This window comes from Dipodomys merriami, unplaced genomic scaffold, assembly GCF_024711535.1.
Source record: "Dipodomys merriami isolate MVZ:Mamm:240054 unplaced genomic scaffold, mDipMer1.0.p SCAF_298, whole genome shotgun sequence".
NCBI lineage: Eukaryota > Metazoa > Chordata > Mammalia > Rodentia > Heteromyidae > Dipodomys > Dipodomys merriami.
In genome coordinates this window covers 1,331,535-1,339,151 of record NW_027204470.1, presented here as the reverse complement: position 1 = coordinate 1,339,151, position 7,617 = coordinate 1,331,535, and the positions used below count along the sequence as shown (strand labels likewise).

Sequence of the window (7,617 nt, the reverse complement as noted above, 5' to 3'; positions counted from 1 at the left end):
CATTCTTCAGATGCAAGAAATGAAAAACAGTTATTAAAAATTGATTACAAAAATACAGTTGTAACGATACATGTAATTCATTGAATTGAAAGTTAGTTTGACATCAGTGTATTAAATCATCACCTTAGAAAAGCCTTTACATAGCATAACCTTTACAAAACATTTGAAATTAGATAACATTTTCATTTTATCCCAAAGAAATAAAATACTATAAGGACCTAGGGAAAAAAAAGGAATCTTAAACTGTTTCTATATGGAATGCTATCTGAAATGACACATTTATTAATGAACCTATATATTATGAAAAAATGTAGAATTAAAAGTATTATATCTAGGAGAGAATGAAATAGATTATGGATATTATACAAAAAGAATACAGATTACATTAAAATATCCTTTTTCAGACAAGAAATAGAAATATCTTTAGTTTCTGTATTACTCATTTCAACAGATAAGTTAAAATTATTTCTGATTATAAAAATCACAAACTCTGCAGACATCATTATTGATGTATACAAACAAATCTTGAATACATTTTGACATCAAAGTCCGGAAATTCACTTGGAAGAATAGCCTGGAATCCATGAATTTTTGAAGTAAGATATTAATGTGGCTTTTTGTGTGAAAATATTTTGTACGGACACAAAGTTGGATTGGCATTTTTGAAATTTAAGAAACTTAACCATACCATTATGACTTAGGAGAAAAATATTTGCAGCCTTCCACAACTTCAAAGAGGTAGTGATACATACTTTTCCTTTTGGCAATATCAAATGCAGCTTCTTCCAAGTTGTTCTTGACCTGGTTTGATATAATATTTCAATAGAAAGAGATCCCGCATACCTTTGTTATTTCTATTCCCAGCAGCAAGATACAAAGTTGTCAAGAGTTCTTAAGTTTGGGCATTGGTATCTGCATCATGATGAAGTAAGAAAGAAGCCACTCTGGTATTATTCCACATATAAGCACTATGCAGGGGTGTCCAGCCATTCACAGTTATTGCATGAACAACTGCCTTGAGCCAACAACTCATGGACAATGTCTAAGTGTCCACTGTAGGCTTCCTGATGAAGAGAGCTATAATCATCATCATCCCTAGTATTCACATGAGTGGCCTTTTTGGAAAGTAGTCCCTGCACTGTAGTAAGCCGATTATTTTCAACAGCCCAATGAAGAAATTTGCTTGGATACTTCTCCATTTTTTCTAGTAAATGATACCATTCCTCACTTTTTCATCTAGTTCCTTGTCTTCATCAGAATTGCCTAACTAGAGACTTTGAGTACCAGTGGGAATGAGGTGTACATGTTTTCTCCAATAGTTCACATTGGTTGAAGTAGTCAGAAAAATCCAGTGAATTTTCTACATCTATTTTTTCACCATGATTTTTTTCTCTTTTTTCATTTTTACTATTTGAAATTATTCTAACTGGAGAGTAGGGAATGGATAGAGAGCAGAAGAAATAAATGCAAAAACAATCTTCACAGAAGCAAATTCTCAGAGCTATTTCATGACTTTGAAAAGGATAAAGTGGCTGAAGTTAGTATAAATTTAGAAGTATGAAAATGGGAGGGGGGACCAAGATGGCAATGGGTCAGTAGGGAAACGCCACAGCTTTCCCCAACCAAAAAGAGAGTTCGAGTTCCTAAGCTTAATCTCCCTAAGAGACCGACAAAAACAAAAAGATGAACACCCATAGAAACACAGGAGGTGGAAAATAACAAAAAAGAAAGAGAGAAAAAGAACTTCATAACAGAGAAGTGCGAAGACTCCTCCCCCAATGCTTACTGGTGTTGAACAAGTCCAGCAGGGGCTGCTGGAGTCCCAGAGACAAAGGGGGCTGCCTGCAGATCACCCGCGCAGAAGGACTTAAGAAAGAAAGAAACAAAGAACTTCCACTCCTCTGGTTGAACCACTATTAAATAACCCCATGCTGCTGATCACATGTATGGTGTATATGTGTACACCATTATATGTTACAGACCGTGATAGACAATTTGCTCTAGGAAAGTTAGAATGAGTTTGTGACTTTAAATGAGCATCATCATCCCAAAATACCGTGAAAATTGGGAAACTTTGTAATCACTTCATCACAATAAAAAAAAAAAAACACCAAAAAACTACAAGTGGAGCTATGGCTCAAGTGGTAGAGCATGAGCCTTGAGCTGAATTGCTCAGGGACAGCTGCCAGGCCTAGAGCTCAAGCACCACACCTGACAAAAAAGAGAGAGAGAGATCTTTCATGTGATTGATTCTAACATATTTATAAAATTATGTCTTTATTGCTTTGTATGTCCCTCCCCTATGGTATAACCCCTGGTTTCACTATATATGAAGTTGGTGTATGTGGAGGGGAAGGGAAAAAAACAAATCCTTAAAACAGAGATACAGGAGGACCCATTTCAACAATGAGATGTACAATACTTTATGTCGAAAAAAGAACTTTACACCTTTGGTTGGGGGGACAGTGGGGAGGACACGAAGGGATGGGAAGGGGAAACAAATGAGGAGGCTACAATGCTTGATAAGAAATGTGCTCATTATATCTTACCCATGTAATTGTTACTCCTCTGTACAGTATTTCACAATAAAAAGAAGTATAAAAATGACAAAAATATAAAAAGATATTCATATATTTCATTATATAACCCAAAGCAGAAAGCAAATATTGTTTAGATTATTTCTTAAAGCACAGTCTTTCAGGAGCTGGGAAGGTCGCTCAGTGGTAGAGTGTTTGCCTTGCATGCATGAGGTCCTGGGTTTGATTCGTCAGCAACATATAAGAAGAAAAAGACAAAAGTGGTGCAGTGGCTCAAGTGGTAGCACCATCTTTGAGCTGAAAAGCTGGGGGACAGCACTCAGGTTCCAGAGTTCAAGCCCCACAAAAACAAAAACCAAACCAAAAAACTAAACAAAACACAGCTCTCACATTTGTAGCCTCAATTCTGTAAAGACACTGCTTCAGTCTAGGACTAAGATTTTAGGTGTAGACATTGATCAACACTTCTGATTCATATTTCTACTTTAGAAAATTTTAAATCAATATTTTGTTTCTAATTTTTCTCTTTGTACATTCACATGAACCTATAAAAAATGGTGTGGACATCCCAGTAACATTCTCAAAGTACCTCCTGATGATGAGTTATGAAAAGTTGTATTCTATTACAAAAAGGAAAACAATGCTACAAATAAAAAAAACTAATAATTAAATATTAATGGTTAATAAAATAAAAACCAAACACCAGTGTTTCCAGTTTTTGAAGTGTTTTACATATTAGATTTTACTATTTACTCATATTCCTGTACATTTAAAACTGACTAAGATTATGATGTTCACAAGAGTTTTGTAGGCTACGAGTAGCCTTCAAAGTTACCCACTAAGGTTACTCTTTCTTTATGGCTCATCTCATCATTTGTATATGGCTTATATCATCATTTGTTCCTCACTAACATGAAAAGGAAGCCCTCAAGTTTTAACCGAAACTGTGTAGTTAAAATCGTAACTCTTCACTGTTTCTTTACACAGATTTTGTAACTTCTCATAGTAAAGTTTCTAAAAACTCTGAAATGTTCATACTTAGTAGTATATGTCTGCTACCATAAATCTTAAATACTTTATGGAAAAGTTTTATGACCTGCCGAACAGTCTTAATTTTGGCATATATAAGCAAATGCCAAATATTAAACATATTTAAAACAATAAAACTTTTAACAAAACTTAGCACTTGCTACAGTGCTCATTATGACAGATGCCATGTATAGAATAATGAATTTCTATCCTTACACATCACTTGAACAACAAATATCTGGAATTATTTTGTTTTTGACATATCTAACTTGACTTTATTCTTAAATGTGTGCTTATTTAAGAAATATATGGTTCTAAAATTTCACGACGTCTTTTGAACTTATTTTTTGTTGAATTATCTACTTTAGAAAAATCAATTCCAAAATGTTCTGTGCTCAGTTTGGCAGCACATACACTAAAATTGGAAAAATATAGAGAATATTAGCATGACCCCTACGCAAGGATGACATGCAAATTGATGAAGATTTCCACATTATTACAACAACAGATGCTGGAGGGGATGTGGACAGAAGGGAACCTACTCCATTCTTGGTGAGCGTGAAAACTTGTTCAACCACTTGGAAAGAAGTATGGCGGTTCCTCAAAAGATTCCACATAGAGCTCCCCTATGACCCAGCAATCCCACTTTTGGGCATTCACAAAAATGATCAAACAAGACCATACTATAACTACCAGCAGAGCTATGTTTATTGTAGCATTATTTACCATAGTTAAGATATGGAACCAACCCCGATGCCCCTCAGTAAATGAATGAATCAAGAAAATTTTGTGTGTGTGTGTGTGTGTGTGTATGTGTGTGTGTGTATGTATATATGTATGTATGTATGTTTCTTTCTATCTACACATACATACATATGTATATATATTTGTATATATGTATATATATATTTATATATGTATATTTATATACATAAATATAAATATAGATTGGAATGTGTATATATACAAATATACATATATATGTATATAGTATATGTATATGTATATATATACATATATATATATATATATATATATATATATATTGGAATTCTATGCCTCCATCAGAAAGAATGGCATCGCCCAAATTGTTAGGGAATGGAAAGACTTGGAAAAAAAATTATATTTACTGAAGTAAGCCAAGTCCAAAGAAACATATGCCCCAAGGTATCCCTTACTTGCAATAAATAATATAAGCAGAAAACTGGGATAAGCAGAAAAGATCAAAAGCTATATGCATATTACTAGATAAGATGATGTTAAGCTAAATGAACCCCAAGATAAGGACAGTAGTGTTTTTTTTTATTCTTTCTTACTGTTGTTACTAACATATTTATCATGTACGATGTGTTTAGTTTTTGTTTTTAATATGGTCCTCCCCCACAGTGTAACCCCAGTTTTCACTGGATTTAATGTTGGTGCACCTACATCCTGTATATACACTCTCTAATTTGGGAAAGGAAAGGGAAAAATCAAAATGCTTAAATAGATATAAAAGTTGAGCCATTGTAACAATGAGATGCACAACACAATATGTTGGGGGGTGTGGGGGTGTGGGGATGAAAAGTGTGCTTGTGGAGGTGGAGGGGAAGGGATGGTAGAGGAAAAACAAAGGAGGAGTTAACAGTGCTTGATAAGAAATGCACTCATATCCTTGCTCATGTAACTTTAACCCGGCTATACAGTATTTTTACAATAAAAACATTAAAAAATGTTCTGAGATGGAAAAGTTTATTTTATTTTACCCATATAATATTGTTAACAAAGAAATTAATGGGGGGGAGGATTGGGTGGGGGGCCGGGGGGAGGCTGGGAAGGGATGGGAAGGGGAAACAAAGGAGGAGGCTACAATACTTTTTTTTTTTTTTTTTAATTGTATTTTATTTTATTTGAGAACATACTGTACAGAGGGGCAACAATTACATGGGCAGGATAATGCATACATTTCTTACCGAGGCTACAATACTTGATAAGAAATGTACTCATTATCTTGCACATGTAATTGTAACCCCTCTGTACAGTATTTTCACAATTAAAACACACACACACACACACACACACACACACACACAAACAAACAAAAAAAAGAAATTAATGGAAAAGACTGACCCAAGGATGTTTAGAGTGTGTGTGTGTGTATGTGTGTGTGTGTGTGTGTGTGTGTGTGTGTGTGTGTGTGTGTGTGTTTGTGCATGCCTGCATGTTGGTGTGCTTCAGAGTTTTAACTCAGGGCTTCATGGTCTTGCTAGGCCTTTCCTCTCTAGATTGGTGAGCTACTATATGAGCTACATCTCCATTCCTGGACCTTTGCTAGTTTATTTAAATTTTTGAAAAATAATCTTAGGATTTTTTGCCCTGATTGGCTTCCAACTCTTATCCATAATTCTCAGGGTCCTGAGTAGATATGCAGAATAAACAGGATTACAGGTGTGACCCACCATCACAAGGCTTTCAGAATAATTTTAAAAGTAGAAGAAAATTTACTTCACGGGGGGCATGTTTTATCATTTTTAAAGCATTTTGGAGTGATTATATGTGAATTTATTTCATGTTGGGATTCTTAAAAGAGAGTAAGTGATGATATTTAAAAGTTTTAGTACTTTCTTTTAAAAGGATACTGGAACTGTGGGACAGAAGAAATTTTCCTCTCTTTGGACCTCAATTTATAAGCTCAGCTCTGTGCACGATAACCCAATGTCACCAACACAATCTGTGTTGAAGACAAAATGTGACAGAAAACAATTACTATGGGCAATAATTGCTATGCTATTATTTATTGGACAATATGAATATTGAATTGAGAGTGTAAGAGAATGGAGAGATTTCACCTACCGTTTTTGTATTGCTGAAAGGTTTTTGGAAACTTTGACTCATTTCCTTCCTCAATGTGTGTCTTTGGGCCATGCACTTAGTGCCTTTAATTACAATTTTTCTCAACTCTAAAATAGTAATAACATTAGAATTATAGCAAATGTTTTCTTAAGAACTAAGAGACATAAAACTTGTGAAATACTTAACATAAACTACGAATGAACTTTGAGTTTAGCCAGCAGTTTTTTTTAATACTAAACAGAATGTGATATGTATTACAGAAAGCATTAGATGTAGTAAGCCACCAGAAGTAATGTTATCTATTGACTATGCTCTGCTTCCAAGGAAGCCAGGTGGATAACTTCTCATGCTGTAAATCAAACTGCTTATGTCTTGATAGTGCTAAACTATCAGGGTCAGAATAATGAAGGAATTGTAGACTGAGCTGAGGTCCATATGAAAATGTTCAAAACTGATAAAGCCTAAAAGTAACTAAGAAGTATATTGTGTTTTTCATCATTTAAGTTAAATTGCAAAGAAAGGGAAGACCTAGAAGAATGAATTCTCTTTTTGATAACCTATCATAGGTCCTTAGCAGGATGAACTCTTCCTTCATTCTTGTAGAGGCATCATCAGATGAGAGGAACTCTACTTTTTTGGTTGCTTCTTTCAATTTATTCTTCAGTTTGAAATCTGAACTACATGAGACTGAAAGAAACCAAGGAAAATTAGACACGCAGGCTTTGGAAAAAGCAATCAGAGTAAAATAAACTAAATACATAGAGCCTTGTAAAAGGCTTCACTAAATTGAGTTATATAGTCTCAAGCATAAGCAAAAATGGTGTAAGCAATATCATGTTATTGAAAATTGAAAAATGTTAGGTGTTGCTCAATTTTTTCCTTTCTACTACCTGGAATGTATTATTGATTTTGTATAGAGAGATTAAAGATGAGATTAACAAGGAACTTGATTAAAAATCGATAAAACCTCTGAATAGACATGTTTTCCAATATGCCCTGAAAATCACTAGTGGCTTTACAAAGTTGTGTTTAATATCAATTCTATGCTGGCTTAATGCTGTGTGAACAGAAGTCATTAGAGAAATGCAATTCAAAATTACTATGATACTACTACATAACTATTATAACTCTTAAAAATATTCGAAGGAACTTGGTGTGGTGGTAAAGGCTTGTAATTCCAAGCATATGGGAAGTGGAGTAAGAGGATTTGAGCTTAAGG

The 7,617-nt window shown here is 34.2% G+C and overlaps 1 non-coding gene across 1 annotated transcript; it reads left to right on the top strand.

Annotated features, from left to right (window-relative positions):
* The first annotated feature begins 3,957 nt into the window (after nucleotides 1-3,957).
* LOC138839220 (U6 spliceosomal RNA) lies at nucleotides 3,958-4,064 on the top strand. Its single transcript, XR_011375915.1, has one exon. It is a non-coding gene; the product is annotated as a U6 spliceosomal RNA (small nuclear RNA).
* The last annotated feature ends 3,553 nt before the right edge of the window (nucleotides 4,065-7,617 follow it).